The sequence below is a fragment of the Leptonychotes weddellii genome, chromosome 6 (assembly GCF_054177405.1).
Source record: "Leptonychotes weddellii isolate Sample4059 chromosome 6, ASM5417740v2, whole genome shotgun sequence".
Lineage (NCBI taxonomy): Eukaryota > Metazoa > Chordata > Mammalia > Carnivora > Phocidae > Leptonychotes > Leptonychotes weddellii.
Window position 1 is genome coordinate 97,215,887 of NC_138374.1, and position 17,652 is coordinate 97,233,538.

The 17,652-nt window shown below is 40.9% G+C and overlaps 1 long non-coding RNA gene across 1 annotated transcript in view; it reads right to left on the bottom strand.

Annotated features, from left to right (window-relative positions):
- LOC115940131 (uncharacterized) overlaps positions 1-17,652 on the bottom strand; it is a 152,751-nt gene that overhangs the window by 34,297 nt on the left and 100,802 nt on the right. Inside the window, exons 5-6 of the long non-coding RNA XR_014146449.1 lie at positions 6,721-6,895; positions 1,902-2,054 (exon numbers count right to left, since the gene is read on the bottom strand). This is a non-coding gene — a long non-coding RNA (uncharacterized LOC115940131). The remainder of the gene's footprint in view (positions 1-1,901; positions 2,055-6,720; positions 6,896-17,652) is intronic.

Consider the following 17,652-nt stretch of genomic DNA (forward strand, 5'->3'; position numbering starts at 1 on the left):
AGTTATGGTCCATGGGAATATTAAGCTGTTTAACAGAACCAAGTCAAGGCAATCTGGAATGTTCCATTTATGCACCAAATGAATGCTAAGCTATTGGGAGGGCAGTGGTCTGAGCTCCTCTCCCAGGTAAGTGGAAATGAGGGCTTTGGTTCAGCTGGGATTCCAAAGCTGAAGGATATGAAAGAGTCTGTAGGTGAGCTGGTTGCTGTGGGGTGAGAGTAGAGGGTAACTGAATCTATGGCTCAGGACCCAAAAAGAGGGTGGAAGGAGCCACAGAGACTCCCGAGTTCTTATTCGTTTATTCAATAAATATGTATTAAGGCCTAACATGGGCCAAGGGCTGTGCCCGTGTCTTAGTCAGCCCAAGCTGCCATAACAAAATCCCATAGACTGGGTGGCTTAAAGAGCAGGCATTTATTTCTTCCAGTCCTGGAGACCCGAAGTCCAAGATCAAAGTGCCAGCAGGGTGGTGTCTGGCCAGCGCTCCCTCCTTGGGTTGCAGATGTGCATCTTTTCACTGTACCTCCACAGGGCCTCTCTTCAGTGTGTGCAGGGGGAGAGAGCCAGAGCAAGTTCTCTGGTATCTCTTTCTATATGGGCACTAATTCCATCATGAGGGCCCCACCCTCATGATCTCATCTAAACCCATTTATCTCCAAAGCTCCCATCTCTAACTACCAACCCCTTGACAGTTAGGGCTTCAACATATGAATGGAGGGGAGACACAAGGTCCATAGTGACCAGAGTGCTTTCACATTGACGGTGGAGCAGATCCTTTACAAGTGAGAGAATGTGACAGAAGGGAGAAACAAGGTTTTAAGGAGAACGTATTTCAGGGGTTGCTAATCTAGTCATCAAGTTTAAGGAAATGGTAGAAGACAAGAATGGGACCCAAACCAGGGTCAGAAGCAAAGAACCTGTGCAGTAATAAGAAGAGCCAGGGAAGCTGAGGACAGCAGCCTGGGGAGACCAGCAGAGGTAGCAGCCTATGGGGTGCGGGTTCCTTGTGGTGGCTGAACCCAAGGGGAGGGAAGGTGAAGTGTTGAACCTGTTCAGAAATGAGGGAAGGGGTCTTAGATTCAAGTTCCCCTTCAGGCTGTATGTAGCAAGCATGCAGCAGGCAATAAATATTTGGGGAGTAACTTAATAGAACTCTCCTGCTTTTAAAACTGATTTGATTAGTCTGATCCATGAAGAGTACTTTCTTTTTAAAAAAAAAAAAAGATTTTATTTATTTATTTGACAGACAGAGAGACAGCGAGAGAGGGAACACAAGCAGGGGGGGAGGGAGAGGGAGAAGCAGGCTTCCCGCAGAGCGGGGAGCCCGACGCGGGGCTCGATCCTAGGACCCTGGGATCATGACCTGAGCGGAAGGCAGACGCTTAACGACTGAGCCACCCAGGTGCCCTGAAGAGTACTTTCTTAACCCATTCATTCTTGTCAACTTCCGCTCCGGTTGCCCAGTTTATAGATAATCTAGTTCCTTTTCTTCTTTCCACTACCTTATTTTTCCCTCCTGTTCCTCCTGACTCTCCCTGAACATAAAGAGCTTTTTGAATCTTAAGAAACCAAAGAACAGAAAGGGGATGAAGCTGAGCCATCGAGTCGGATACTTTTAAGGGGAAGTGATAGCAAAAGACTTGATGCACAAACAATCACTATTGGTGATTTTCCTTTGGCTATGTAATCCTTTGGTCTGGATGGGGCGGGGGGGGGGGGCATGGCAAAAAAATTCACGAACCCCCATTTCGTTTTACCCCTAGAGAAAGCACCCAAGTGGCTTACAGTTCACAACTAAAGAAATGCCATCTGGGTTCTTGGTGAAGCTGAGTTAGGACGTTATGTAATAGAGGAAGAAGCCTACAGGGAGAGCAAGGCCACTGATGCTTTGCGGCACGTACTGTCTTCCCACCGGTTGCCTGCAAAGTGTGGGCGTGCGCGCGCACGTGGACCTTCCCGCAGCTGCTGCCCCTGGGCCCCTGGGCTCCCGGAGCTGCCTTCTCCGCGTCCTTGGCTGTGTTGCTGGGAATCTGTCAGCTCGATTCTCCTCACCCCTGGGGGGGAATAGCAGGAGGAAGTTCAGTCAGGGTCAAGGAGGCTTGTTTTCGCTTCCTCATCAATGGATTTACTCTATAAACTGATTTGTCCTGCCAAATAAAAGGAAATCCTCATTGTCTTTCGCACTCGAGCTTCCCTAACGTAAGCACGATCTCAGGAGTCGTGGTGAAGTCACAAACTTATTTCAGACACGCACGTTTCGTTTGTTTTTTCCTGGAATGATGATGAGATCAAGGCCCGTATCTATGAAACAGTTCGTGAGGATTTCTGGGAAGTGTAAGGTGTTTCTCAGGGTTGATGGCCGGTGGTTTGAAGTTCTCTTACCCCTTTTCAGTTCTGTTAGGCTCCAAGGATTTAATCCTGTTGCCTGAAACCCTTACAGAAAGGATTTCGTGATAAAACGGACATGTCCAAATGGCTAAATGTAGGAAAGCCCTACTTCGTGACCTAGACTGTGTCTAGTAATATTCAATTCCTCAAGTTTTGAGGATATTAAAAATGAGCCTTCCTAAAGTTGCTGGAAACCTTTATGTATTTCTTCAGACGACTGAAAGGATACCATAATTTAAGTACAAAAATATTATATCTCAAATGAGCTATAATCAGAAAAATAGTGTCTAAAACAAAACTGGCCATAAAAAATCATGAAGTTTTTAAATAATGGGGTGAAATGGCCTGAAAGATCAATGAAATAATCGCTATAGTCCTGTCACTTTGCAGATGAGGGACGCCAGGGCCACTCATGTGACGTGATTTGTACACAGTGGCAAAACTCATGGATGGAGAAACAGCACAATAGAGGTCTTCTATTCCTCAAAGTCCAAGGCTGTGCTACAGCAAATTCTAATCCACTGTACATTCTCCCTTCCCAAACTGCACATTTAGGAATACATGTTTCGTATTAAAATTCCAAACTACTGTGAAGATTGAAGTCTATGTCTCCACGTATCTCCTTAAACATTTCCAAACGAGTTCCTTTTTTTCCAGTTTTTGCATTGCATTTGGACTTTATTCTTAACTCAAAAGCTTAGCATAAAAGCAAGTCTTTGGAATTTTTTTAAAAGATGGAGATTTCCTTTGTGTCTTAAACCTTAGAGCCTCCTCAGACCTTATTTCATCTTAGCTAGTTTGATTTTCCTTGGCCAGTGGTTTGAAGTTCTCTTACCCCTTTTCAGTTCTGTTAGGCTCCAAGGATTTTAATCCTGTTGCCTGAAACCCTTACAGAAAGGATTTCGTGATAAAACGGACATGTCCAAATGGCCAAATGTTAGAAAGCCCTACTTCGTGACCTAGACTGTGTCTAGTAATATTCAATTCCTCAAGTTTTGAGGATATTAAAAATGAGCCTTCCTAAAGTTGCTGGAAACCTTTACGTATTTCTTCAAACTCCTTTATTTTCATTTAACTAAAAAAGTATGTTCATCACTTACCTCCTTGCCACTTGAAATCCTTGTCTTATTTAGCCATAAAAGTCCAAATACAATTTAACACCTAACAAGAAAAGAGGTATAATTGGGAAAATGACAATTTTACTAAAATGAGCAGTACTTCTTAGAAAATCATAGGGAAGGGCGCCTGGGTAGCTCAGTTGGTTAAGCGACTGCCTTCAGCTCAGGTCATGATCCTGGAGTCCCAGGATCGAGTCCCGCATCGGGCTCCCTGCTCTGCAGGGAGTCTGCTTCTCCCTCTGACCCTCCCCCCTCTCATGCTCTGTCTCTCTCATTCTCTCCCTCAAATAAATAAATAAAATCTTTAAAAAAAAAAAAAAAAGAAAGAAAATCATAGGGAAATGAATTCTCTGTGAGCTCTACAGCTGTTAGCCCTGAATAATAACCACCACCTTCTCTAAACTCCACCATCAAGGTATTGAATCCCAATATCCTTTGTCCAAGGTCAGGTATGGTCATCCCCTTAGAGATCTGAAGATAACAGATATACATCAATTAAATTACAAAGATGAAAGATAAATATTTGAGTGAAGACTTTATTTCTCCAGGCTGACTGCAGTTCTAAAGAATGAATATATTAAATGAAAATTAGTAAAGAATTTTAATTCTATTTAGTATTCTTGAGAAGTTCATCAGAAATAACCACTGACATGTCATTATCCAACAAGTTCAAAGTATTTCCTACTTGGTAAAAGAAGAGACTTCGTGTTCTATATAATCACGCTGTCATAAGAATAATAATAATAAAAAAAAACCACTTTGATTTGACAGGAAGTGTTTTTCTCCCCCAGGAATTAAAAGGAGGGAAAAACCCAAGTTGTTGAGAGCAAAGATAATTGTTGTAGTATCAGTATTAAATTTAGCTACAAGCAATATTGATATATACTTTATGTCCAAAGAAAGCAATATCATTGGAATTGCTATAATGGATGAATAATTATTTTGCAATATAACCATGTATTTTGCCAAAATACCTCCCTTATGTAACAAAAAAGTGAGCAAGTTTAAAAACAGTGACTCATGACCACCTGCTACTTCTAAAAATCCAGGGATACGCATACCTATTATTCAGAGGCTAGTAATGCCCTCTAGATCTCTCTTTTTATTGTCTTCCTTTGTCAGCCAACTCACTTTATGGCTATTAAGTCCATAAAGCTTCTGAATCCTCTCCAGCTCATCTCATAACAAAAGTTGACCACCTGACATGCAGGCCTTGTTTTGTGAAAATATATTAATCCCACCCTAAGACCATGATAACCTGAGTCAACAGTGAACACATTAGTGAAATACAATTGCTGGCTTATGGAGTTATTCCAGTTAGCCACTGAGCATGAGGCATCTTCTAGTTCTCCCATTGTTTAAAGATTCATTCAATTTGTCAGTAAGCTGAGTAGACATAAAAGACGAGGCAATGAAATCATGAGTTGATCTAGCCACTAAAATAACTCCCATTATTTAAAAAAAAAACCTTAATATTAATTCAATGTTTATTTAAATAAGTCATATCTAGATAGAGACTTTGAGCTATAACAAGTAACAATCTTCAAACTACAAAAAATTACTAAAATGCTTTATATCAAACATTTTTATTGACCTTTGGGACAGCCTAGAATCCTTGAAAGAAAATTAAAACCTCTAAACAGGTAAAACAAATTTATACCACCACTACTTCTACCAATGTAAAAAATATCTTGCATGCATTCTTTTCCAAAACAAAATTAAACTGAAGACCAGGATAGCTGATCTAGATGAGACCCTAAATAGTACCTTGCATTAGCCCCCCATTTGATAGAGGGAAAAAACTGAGGTCTAGCCAGGTTAAGTGATGTAGCGGCAAACACAGGTCAGTGGCTAGTATGTGAATAAATTGGAGAAGGGCAGAAGGTCACGAGTCTCTCTTCTCTGTTCTTTCCATGCAGGACAGAGTTCACTATCATCTCCGTGCCTCCCCTTTTAAGAACCTCTCTTCATATCCCCTTGTTCCAAGTGCTTAATCTAGGTACCGTCCCAACAGAATTAACTATTAAGTTTTTAAAATAATCTCTTATGGCAGCGGGTGGTCTTAAATCAACGCTGTGAATAGGTGCTGCCTACCAAAAGTGTTCTCTGATCAAATTGGTTTGGGAAATTCAAGGGTAAACAAAGGTTTCTTTTCCGTAAGATTGTTTCAGGTCTTTAATATGTTGATGTGCTTCATGAATCTTGGGATGTGTATATCCCAACTTTATTTGATATGATTTCTTTTCTTTTTTTAAACAGAGCATATGTCAGACACTGTGATAAAGTAAAACATAATTTGGGAAACACTGTGACATAAGCTAATTCTTAATGAGCTGAGCTCAGATGCTCAGATGGGTCTTTTTCAGAAATGTAGACACTTCTTTTATAATTAGGAATGAAGTGGTTACTTTGAAAACTTGCAAATGACACAGTAGGAAATGAAACTGACCTCTATTTATACTAACCGAAGATAAGATATCCGGAGTATTTGCATTTTAAAATTGGCTTCGGGAAGATTGTAAAGGCTATAAGATGTGAAGAAATTGTAATTTAAGATGGCATTTCATGTACTGTGAATAGATGCTCTACCAGTTAACATCCAACGCCTTCACATATGGATCCGCTTCCTTGTAAAGCTGATCCTAATAATAGAGGTGCTGTCTATTGAGCGCCTCTGCCAGGCCGTGCTAAGCTCTTCACATTATTCACACAGCCCTTAAGGTAGAGCCTTTCAACATTCAAACCAACATGGTCTAGGTTTCAGGACTATGCTATTAACCTCATTATGGCACTCCTTCCGCAGCCCATCCTAATTACCAAAGCTCTCACGACTCTAACATAAACCCTGCTTTTTCTTTCATACCAGAGCTCCAGAAAGTGCCAGGATTTAAGCCAGGATTCTGTCTATATTTCAGAACCATTCCTCTCGCCTTATGTGGGAAATACTGAGCTTCCTTAGAGTAGGCACTTTGATTTCTGCAATGGATAACGATGCTACAAATTAGGCAGGGGCAGGGGATACAATCGAACTGATTCTAGTTCCAAAGACGCTCAGAACCGTTCGTTGGATGGTGACCCCACTAGTTCACTGCAGTTACTGTCTTTTCTTTAAGTCCAGTGTTACTCAAAGTGTGGTCCGAGGACCCCTGCCGCTCCTCAAACTATTTGTAATGAGCTGTGATAAGGGGCTTGTTCCAGAAAAGAAATCAATTACCTGCACGCTATTTTGAGTGCAGTTGACAGTTGTTTTCAAGGCAAGAGCTTCACAATAAAGAAAGTCGTGTGCAGAAGTATGCTCTGGTGCAAACTCTCTGTCACCGCAGATGGTCAGGAACAGTTCCTTGCGCCGCACTGCTCCCATCCACCGGGTTTCCTCACGATCGCGAGGTCTGGGTGATAAAATAGAAAGAACATGGACTTTGGAATCATGCAGTCTGGGTTCCCCGTGACAATTCTGCTGCTCACTTGCTATGTATCTTGGGGAAATTTATGTAAACTCTTCAAGTCTCAGTTTTCTCATTTGTAAAACGGAGGAATCAATTGTCACTTTACAGGTTGGTTTTGAAGATTAAATCAGACAATGTTTCTTAAGTGCCTAACTATATAGTGATGGAATATTTGTTAATATGTTAATAAACCCCAGTCCCTCTTTGCTGTTGCCACGTGGCCTCCAATACATGAGATGGTATTTTTCATTGAGATGGGTTTTTTTTTTTCATTGCAATTTTGGCCAATAGCAAAGCAGGAGGAAAAGGCAAGGAAGTACAGCAATGGTAGGAAGAACACAGACCCTTTTAAAAAAGCACAATTCTTAAAATTTACACAGAATAAAAAATCGTTTATTTTACTTTTTATCTTACTTTTTGTGCCAGATATCCTAGAGAAAGAAAGTAAGGTTTAGGGAGAAAGGTTATCCTATCTTTGATGATTTCCAAAAAGATCCAGTAAATACACACACCCACCCACACACACACACACACACACACGTCTCTGGTTATCCAAAAGAATTATTCCTTTTTGCTTTGCTCCAGTTTATTGCCTAAGAGTATCATATTAAATATATTTAGAAAGGGATGGCAGCTTATGATTTGCCAAAGTTAATCAGTATTCACCACACATTTTAAAAAATTTTAAATAGGCTCTAAAAAAATAAAATAAGCATTAAAGTACACTGGTCTCCTTCTGTAATTGGCATATTATTAGTCCAGGCTTGACTCACACATCTGTCATTGTTAATAAACACGAGGAGAATCTTTGGAAAAGCATAGCAAATTCTTTCACATTTGAATAGCTATGGTAAGATGTGGCTGAATAAACCTACGGGAAGTTTCCAGATGACCCAGAGTTGGACTTTATGACATGGGTAATTATAGTTAACCCTGAACAGCACCTGTTCGAACTGCGCAGGTCCATTTACATGCGGATTTATTTTGAGAAATACAGTACAATACTTTAAATGTATTTTCTCTTCCTTAAGATTTTAATAACATTTTCTATCCTCTAGCTTACTTTATTTTAAGAATGTAGTATATAATACATACAACATACAAAATATGTGTTAACCAACTGCTTCTGTAATGGGTAAGGCTTCTGGTCAACAATAGGCTATTAGTAGTTAAGTTTTGGGGATTTATAGGCAAGATATACATGGATTTTTGACTGCATGGAGTCGACTGTGCACCCTTAACCCCCCTGTTCAAGGGTCGACTGTAATATTTTGTTTTATTTGCAGCTCTTGCCGGCTTGAAAGTTTGCTTAAGTTTCATGATTTCATATTAGGACAGTACTTCCAATATATTCTCAGAATTTATTACTGAATGTATTTGTTACAGAATATTTCTGCTTACCACTGTGTGCTTTGATAGAAATATTAACAACAGCATCAATACATTGTTCATTTTAAGTACATAATCCTAAAGGAAAGTGTAGTCTAAATAAAAATGAAATAGAAAGTCAAATAAAGAATATGAATTTTTATCATTTCACTCAGTGAATGCCTATAATTTTGATTTTTAAGAAAAACCCAATCTAATTCTAAATACATCTATTCAGCACAGTGACAAATAGACAAATACAATAAGAGTAGACCTTTCTCAATGTGCTTGCAACAATTCTACCTAACGTGTCTCTACAAATAGTTTCTCAGTCAGTAGAGATGGGATATCATGAATTATGTTACTTGACAGAGAAAAATCTTTTACCTAACATTCCATGTAGCTTGAGTGAATTCGTTGTTACGGCACATTTTCCTCACTTGTTAAAAGGGAGACAAAAGAAACTTCTTTCATGTGCTCTCCGTTCCTGCTTTGAGATTTCTCCACGGAGATTTTAAACTCCCCAGCTGCCCACATTACACATAAAAGGCACAGTAGAGAAGTAAGCAGCCATCCAACTACCTCAGACTTGACTGACTTTTGACTCAATTATCTAAAACCTCAGGAAAATGACATCTTTTTTAATTACTTAAATGGCTGCCTCAATTTCTCCCACAAACTTTGTGGTAACCTCTATAGAGTTCCATAACCTTTAGAATGGAACCCCTCGCTTGCGACTGCGTTTTGAAAATAATCTTGAGACTCTACAGCTGAATACTGCTTTCCAGTCTCCGATGAAGGAGAGCACTAACCTTCATCCCTGAAGAGCTGTGACAATGTAAGCATAAAATATTTTTCTAGCATTTAGTCAGACAGATAAGCACAAATAAAACTCGTTAGAATGTGCTAAGTCACAACCACGGCCATCACAATGGAAACGTGAGGCAAAAAACTTGTCAGGAGCTTATGGCCATGTTTTCATAGGGGAGGAGGAGCACGGAGAGGATGTATTCCTCTTCATTTATCTTGAGCAAATGTTTGCTTTGGTCTATTTTTGCTTTCTCTCCCACTTCCTACTAAACAAGCCACACTAGAATCAGTCATGTCAATATTTAAGGGACTCATTTAGCAGCTGCATTGTCTCCACTTCCTGTAATCACTGAACACTGATGTGTAGCTGTTTTCCACTTTCAAAATAAGTTTAAAACATAGCTATCCCCATCCTTACACCCTCTTCCCACAACCAATCTCTACATTTCAAATCAAATATCGGTTCATCGGTTCTGGAATCCTGCTTTGTCTGTGTTTCATACTGTGTGCTTTAAAGATGCTGCAGTGAAGATATAAAGTTAATCCATTAATTCAACCTACTGACCTTGTGAATCAGAACTCTCCAGTGATAAACCCTGGGCATCTACATTTTCTTATACTTTTGATCATTTCCTTTCCTTATTTGGAATCCTTATTAATCAGATATCAAATATGCTGGGTTGACTCTGATTTTCTTATCATTTCTTCCCTATGGTTCCTTTTTTTTTCTTTCTGTCTTTTTGTTCTCCTTTTCAGGATAGGCTTCAATTTTATCTTCCAGCTTTTCCAGCAATTTTTATTTTGCTTTCCAAGATCATGTTTATATTCTCTTCATTGTTCTTTTTTCATTGTACCACTCTCTTTTTCTTTTAAATAGATGCAACATTTCTTCTCTCTCCAAGGATGTTAAAATTATAGTTCCTGTGAAGCTTTTTCATTCTCCTTGCATTAGCTCCATTTCCTGAGGGTTTTTTTCCCTTTGTTTGTCGTGGGGTCTCTCTTGGATATTAAAAGCTTCCTTTAAATATCTGGCAATCCTTGGTTGTCCCTGCGTATATAATATTGGGGCATTATAAAGCGACTGGAAGCCAGAGCCAGGAGTTAGTAAGGCAAGCAAAATGCCTGGGACACAAAATGTAAGGGGGCACACATGGACTCAGAACTGCACACATGCAATGTCAGGACTGTGCTCATTATGATTAGAGGAAGTGCTTCCTCAGGTTTTCCACTCGGGGCTTTCCCTAGCTTCACCTTGCTGGAAGCTCTGTGGGCATGAGTGGGGCTTAGAGAGGTGCAGAGTGTGAGAGAATCATAGGGGACTCAATCAATTGTGTATCAAAGGCCCCAAATATCTGTATCTGAAGATGTTTTCTCTGGGGAAGTCTAGGTTCTTCAGTGAAGGATCCTCAGCCTTTCTAAGGAAAAATGAGCCTGACTGGCATTCTGGAGCTTTACCCTGGGGGGAAAGGGGTTGAAGCTCACCATTCCACGTGCAGATGTTCAACACTCCCCTGTTTTCAGGTTGGCATTCCACTCTTCTTCTTCCGGGGCCCCAAGTCTTAAACCTGTCTGGCTCAGTTTCTCCAGACAACAAACTTCTCCTGAGGGAATGGGAGATATGTAGTCATCTGACTGTGACAGGTGAGCACAGGAAGCTGGAAGTCCTTTCTATTCCTTGTCCAGACTTTCCAACAATCTCGTTTTCATCTTCCAGACTTTTCCTTCCATGCTATCTTAGACCTGTAATTCCTGTAAATGTATGCTTTTCTTTCTTATTTTCCTTATTTGGGGTGCTTTTAGAGAAGAGGGGCTGGAAATGTCTTGGCCCTCTCATTTTCACCTCTCTACTTAAAAAATATACTATTTCCCAAAAAAGTTTTCTCTTAAATGTTACCCAAAAGCTGTTTCCCAAACCAATCATCTTCACGAGCTACTTCTTTTTAGCAATTCAGTGGATCCAAACACAAGTGAATAGATTCTGTAACTCATATTTTTTTTTGAGAGAGAGAGAGAGTGCACACACACAGGAGGAAGGGGCAGAGGGACAGAGAGAGAGGGAATCTTAAGCAGGCTCCATGCCCAGTGTGGAGCCTGACTCGGCTCTATCTCACAACCCTGATATCATGACCTGAGCTGAAATCAAGAGTTGACGCTTAACCAACTGAACCACCCAGGCACCCTGTAACTCACATACTTGCTACACTTCCAAACTTCTAATCAACCAAGAGTTATAAAGTGTTTAATATTTGAGAAGGACTATCCTAGTCTGTAAGGGTAAAAAAGTAATTAAGAATGGTCTCTGCTTTGAATAGATTTGTAGTCTCTAGGGGGAAACAAGCATATAAAAAATTAAGGACAAAAAAACAGTTAAGGTCTTATGTAGACCTTAGTAAGGGCTAGACAGAGCTCACAAAGGAGGCAGAGTGAGGTCAGGAAAGAGCCAGATCATGAGGGATAAGCTAGTGTGTACCAGGGCCAGTCCTGGGGGCTGGGGTAGGGGGATCCTGGGCAGATGGTATAGCAGGAGCTAAATGAAACAGAAGTACAAAGAGCTGGGCATTTTCAGGAGACTCCTATCCATTCTGTACAGCCAGTGAAGACAAAGATGAAGAGTACAATGAAGGCATCAGCTCCCCATCCCCACTCTCAGTTCCTCCCATTAAATATGCAGAATCTGTTTTCTGAACTCGGAATCTGGGCCAGTCCTGTGACATTCATTGCCAAATAAAATTCAGCAGACGTGATAGTGTGCCAAATCTTAGGCCTCAAGAAACCTTGCATGTTTCTGCTTGTGCTCTCTCTTGCACCTCTGTCATCTCCATAAATCATGCCCAGGCTGGCCCGCTGGAGGACAAGGGACACAGGCAGCATGGCCAAGTTGCCCCAATCATTCCAGCGAAGTACGCCCTAGACCAGCCAAGGCCAGCCAAGATAAAAAGACTGACTGAGCAGACCACTCCAGACAAGAGAGCAATAAATGTTTCCTAAATATGTCACTGAGATTTTGTGGTTGTTTGGTACACAGTGTTATTGTGACAATAATCCAGAGAGGTGGTCATTAGCCAGATGGAAAGGGTCTTGTATAATGCACCAAGGTATTTAAATGTATGTGTATGAAACGGAACAACCCCTTGTGTTAAGAGGAGAAGAACATGATTTGATTTGCATTTTGGAAAAGTCACAACACGTAGGTTGACTTCAAAGCAGAATTTCTTGCAGTAGTTCAAGTAAGAGATGATAAATGCCTGAATGAGGGCAACGTCAGTGAGGATGGTAAGAAGACAAAGACCAGACACATGGGAGGAGCGGGTAACATAGCATACAGTGACCGGTTGGTTGAGGAAGGAGTGGGAAAGGAAAGATTCTGGTCTGTTTCCCAGGTTTTGATAATAAGAAATGACTGGAACTAGGTTGTAGGAGGAAATACACTAATTTCAGTTTTACTCTATTAGAGTGTCCATGGGATGTTCGGGTAGATGTTTGGAAATCAGTTTTATGGATGGGTCTGGAAGTCAGGACTCAGTATGAATGGTTAAGTAGAGCTGTGAGGTTGAATGGAATCACCAGGGGGAGGGTGTATATTGAGGAGAGAGCCCAGGACAGGGCACTGGGTGAGTGATGTTTAAGCTGCTTGCTGAAGATGAAGGACCAGCAGGGGGCAGACAAAAATATCAGGAAAATCAGATAACTCAAAGCCAGAGGACCATTTCCAAAAGAGAAGGATGAATGGTACCTATTTGGTGTGAGTTGTATCTCTCCCATTAGCAATACATGTCCATCAAAATTTTAGAACAAGAAGGAGATTAAAAGATCAAGAACTCACACTGCAGTGACATCTACAGTCACTTTTTCAAACTAAATAAATAATTTTATAGGAGTTGGGCCCTGCCAATCTGACAACAAAACGACAAGTTAATATTATTTCTGAAAACATTTTAAAAAATTTGTCTCAAGAACTATAGCATCACTAAGTGCCATTATATTTAAGAGGGAAAAGAAGGAGAGTTATTTTTAACGCCCATGGTAAACTCTCTTCTAATTCCAGGTAGCTTCCCTAGAGACCACTAGAATAGATGTTCAGGAAACATAAAGGTCATCTCTTCTAGTGCAAGGCACGCTGGTCGCCTGATTATTTATAACTTGTCATTCACATCAGCTGATTGAAAAACAAGCCAGGAAGCATTTAGGCCAAATGTGTAGGGACTTCAAAGAGCCTGCACTTTTTTGCTCTTCTGATATAGTACGTCCATTTTAATCTTGCCCTTCTGCAGGACAGAGACTGACCAGAGGTTAGTCTACTGTGTTAGGGTTGTTTGGTTTCGTGCATACTCCTGAAAACCTTACTTGGTGAGCTTCCCCTTGTGACGGAGGATGAAATTAACTCTCCCAAGATATAAGGAAATCCGTCCTCGTACTTAGAAGTCAGTCAAACTGGGGATTTCTTGAACGGTGCCACCTGAGTCCCACCATTGTCACTGCCTTCCAGCTGTACAGTTTTTATCAATACAGTAAGTATTAGGAGACCGTGGAGTCCAGTAGGTTCATCTCAGGTCCCCCACCTAAGGAAGCTTCTTCAAGGAGAACATAGTAGCTGCTCTCACCACCGGAGGGGGCCATTTCATCAATTTCAGCCCTGAATAGAATTGAGCAAAACTGTTTTTGGTACCAGCAGGCTTCCCACCTGGTGGTGGAAAGGGTTTGCTCACCAGTTCCAAATGAAAAGAGCCAGGACGCTGTGTTGGTTGGGGTTTGGACTGAGCGAGTGCCTCAAACCCCTGATCACCCCTGTGAGTCCTGGAAGAATTCTGGCAGAAGCAGGGGGCAGGTGGAGAGTGATTCTATTTTAAATTGACATTTCACCAGGACACATCCTTGGAAATATTGGTGGTTAAACACAGGAGCTTTTTACTTAAAAAAAAGTCTGTGACTATTTCTGTGACCAGGAACAAAAGCCTAACTCAATAGGAATTTCTTGAGCCACGTAACTAAAAGCCCAGCAGAATGCTCCCTTCAGAAATGGCTGACTTCAGAATTTAATGTCTTGAGGATAGTGTTGCTCTGTCTCCTTCTCTTGGTTCTGCTTTCCTATGTGTTGACTTCACTGTTGAGTAGATCTTCTTCCCATGGGAGCCAGTTGGTCTGGTCAGCTTCAGATTTCAATGGCTTTCCCACCCAAGGAGTCCACCAAAAGGAGAGCATGTCTTTTCCAAACACTGCAGCAAGAGTCTAGGCCCTGGCATGGCTCAGTCCATTTTGGGATATGTGCCCACCTGTGGATTCATCCAGGCCATGGCTACCACCACCACAAATCCTATGGGGAAAGAAGGGCAGTGGTGTGGATGCATAGAATGGACTGCATGGAGTTAAAATGAAGAAGGGCTGGTCCCTCAAACACACACACACACACACACACACACACACACACAAGAAGAGGGACAGATTATTTCTGAAGAAGGGATGCTAGACATATAGAAATGCTTTGTGTCTCTTACAACTTATAAAGCACTTATCACAGGGCTTTGAACATAAAAAGATCTTTAAAAATGATATCTAAAAGAAAGCATAAGAGTAAGAATAATGATCATGATGATAATATTTTGAGACCCAAATAGATGATGACATAGATGAAGAAGGATCATTGTTATTTCAGTAGATAACTCACTGGTCTCGGTAAAATGTATTTGGTCTATGCAGCTGCAAACTTGGATATAAATGATGCCAGCGCTATATGATTATTAATGAAAAATAATGAAAGGGCGAAGAAAAGGTATTCAGTAACTCAAGAAAATGGACATCCAGGCATAATAAATAATTTTGTTTTCTAGGAAATGGGTAGTTGAATGGGCAGTCACTGGTTTAGTGTTCCTGCTTCAGCCTTGACAATGTATCATTAGGCAAATTTGCATGTCATTTACCTTTGAGCAGAAATCCCTGTACCAGGCAGGCCCACGTGACTACAAACCCCTGGCCTTTGTTCAGGCTGTTTTCCTGGCCAGAAGTGCTGTCGCTCTCCTCTCCGGCTATCTAAATCAGCCCACAATTCAATCTCTGCTCTGAACACCACCCAACTCTCCCTGGTCTCTGGGCTATCTCGTGTCATTTTGTTAGTTGTGTAAGTTGCTGGAAAAACAAGCAAACTCTTACTTTTACTTTACAGAATTTTGTGTCTATAGCACAATTTGACATTCAAGCTCTGCTCGTATTGTCCCCTGTATGTTCCTTATGGCATACCTCCTTTTTCAAGTCTACCCTCTTGCAGTTAATTTTTGGTGCTTCTGAAATATTTGTGCAACTTTGGGGGCATGCCATGATTTCTCTTCTCTTTGCAGATACCTCTTCTTGAACATGAAATAGGACTTGACACTCTGCCATGCTTTCCCTATTCCATTCTTCCCCTGACTATACCTCCCACTCATCCTACTCCCTTAGATGTTGTCTTCTCCAATAAGCCTTCCATGACCCTAAAAGTTAGGACAGCACCCCCTGTCATTTTACAGAGCCTCTTCAGCAGTCCAGGGATGCACTTTCTGTGTGAATATCAATGCAAAATCTTCAACAAGGCTTTGATCTACTTAGCATTTCAAAAATAACTCACAGGAAAAAATTAAAGAGCAATTTAATCCTAGATGACATTGTACTCACTAAAAGTACATGTGGAGTTCAGTAAAAAGGAAAACTCAGAAAGGTGTCAGGGAATGTGTGTTTTATTAATCACAGTGTACTTAAGCTCTGTGCTCAGTACTTAGAACAGATAGAATACTAGATGTCAGTACCTAGACAAACAGAATAATTTGGAGGAATGCCTTGAGGGATGGAGGGAGAAATAGAGGAGGGGGAAAACCAACAGAGTACAAGGCACGGGCTGTATTTGAACACACAGGGCTGAGTAGATTATTAATAGATCAAGTTTGGATTGTATGAATCACACAATCCTTGATTTAAGGCAGATTTAAAGCAGAAGTACCTTTAAAACGGGGGGGGAAGGGACACCTGGATGGCTCAGTCGGTTAAGTGTCTGCCTTCAGTTCAAGTCACTATCCCAGGGTCCTGAGATTGAGTCCCTCATCAGGCTCCTTGCTCAGCAGGGAGCCTGCTTCTCCCTCTACCTGCTGCTCCCCCGGCTTGTGCGCTCACATGTGCTCACTCTCTCTGACAAATAAATAAATAAAATTTTAAAAATTAAAATTAAAAAAGAATAAAACGAGGGGGGGAAAAGGAACAGGAAGAGACATGACGGTTCGGAGCAGTGAGAGTGAGGGAAGTAAGAATGAATCACAGCCTCAGAGAGTTTTATAGTTTTAGGCTCTCACTTCTAGAATGTCTAAAAACAAACATACCCCACCAAGGTCTGTGATTGTCTGCAATGGATTTTATTTAAAGAAATATTGTTTTTAATCAACTCAAATGCTTTAAACTTTGATCAGGGACTGAGAAATCATACAGCTCTTATCCCAAACAGCATTTCTCACACAAATCTGCGATGTATTTCCAATGAAACAGAAAAGAGTGCATTAGTGCCATGAACCTTAATAAAGAGTTTGAGGCGATCTGTTGTTTATCAAACCATTGGTCTGCGTACTTGGGTCGTAATGAAATAATCACTCCACAGGAACTTAATACACTCTGGGAACGATCCCTGAGTGTTGTACCCAGGGAACCTAATAAAGAAACTTGAAGCCACTGTGTAAGAGGTACAGGAAAACAACCCAGGCTGTTATCTTTTATTGAGTCTATTTTCTCATAGAGAATCCTGAGAAAACAAAAGACATCTTGTTTGAAGTGTTTTTGCCTTCTTCAAGTTTGAAGGGGGGAAGAAAAATCTCTTTGAAGTACTTACAAATTAAACATTGCTAGAGACTATTTCTTCCTTCATATCTGAAATATTTACTAATTCTGTAATTAGACAATTTTGCCTTCAAAAAATATTTAATTTCTTTAATTAGCATACACTTATACCTGGAGCTAAGCACTGCTCAGGAAACGAGAGACATAAAATTGCACCAGCATTATCTGGGAACTGGTTGGAAGTGCAGATTCTCAGGCTCCACCCCAGACCCTGAATCAGAATCTGCATTTTAGCAAGAGCCCCAGGTGATCTATATGTGCCTGAAAGTTTGAGAAGCAATGCGATAGCTGTACGTTGGCATCACAATGGCTTGTTTGGGTTTTTAATGCTGTTGTCTAGATCCTAGTCCCAGAAATTTCTATTTAATTTCCATGGGTGCATCCTGAGGATTGGGATTTTCTCAAAGATCCCCAGGTGATTCTAATATGCAACAGAGTTTAAGAATCAGTGCCCTGGTGGGGGTGGGGAGGAGGGGGGTTGGGGTTGCTCTTTGTTGCAGACTGGGGTGCCTGCTAAAATGCAGAGTCTGATTCTTCAGGCGAATCCTGAGAATCTGCATTTTAACCAGTTGCCAGGTGATGTTGATGCAGTTTTATTTCTTTTGTATCTTCCTCCACAATACCCAGCTCCAGGCATAAGTAGATACTAATTTTTTAAGAACCCACTTTTTTTTTTT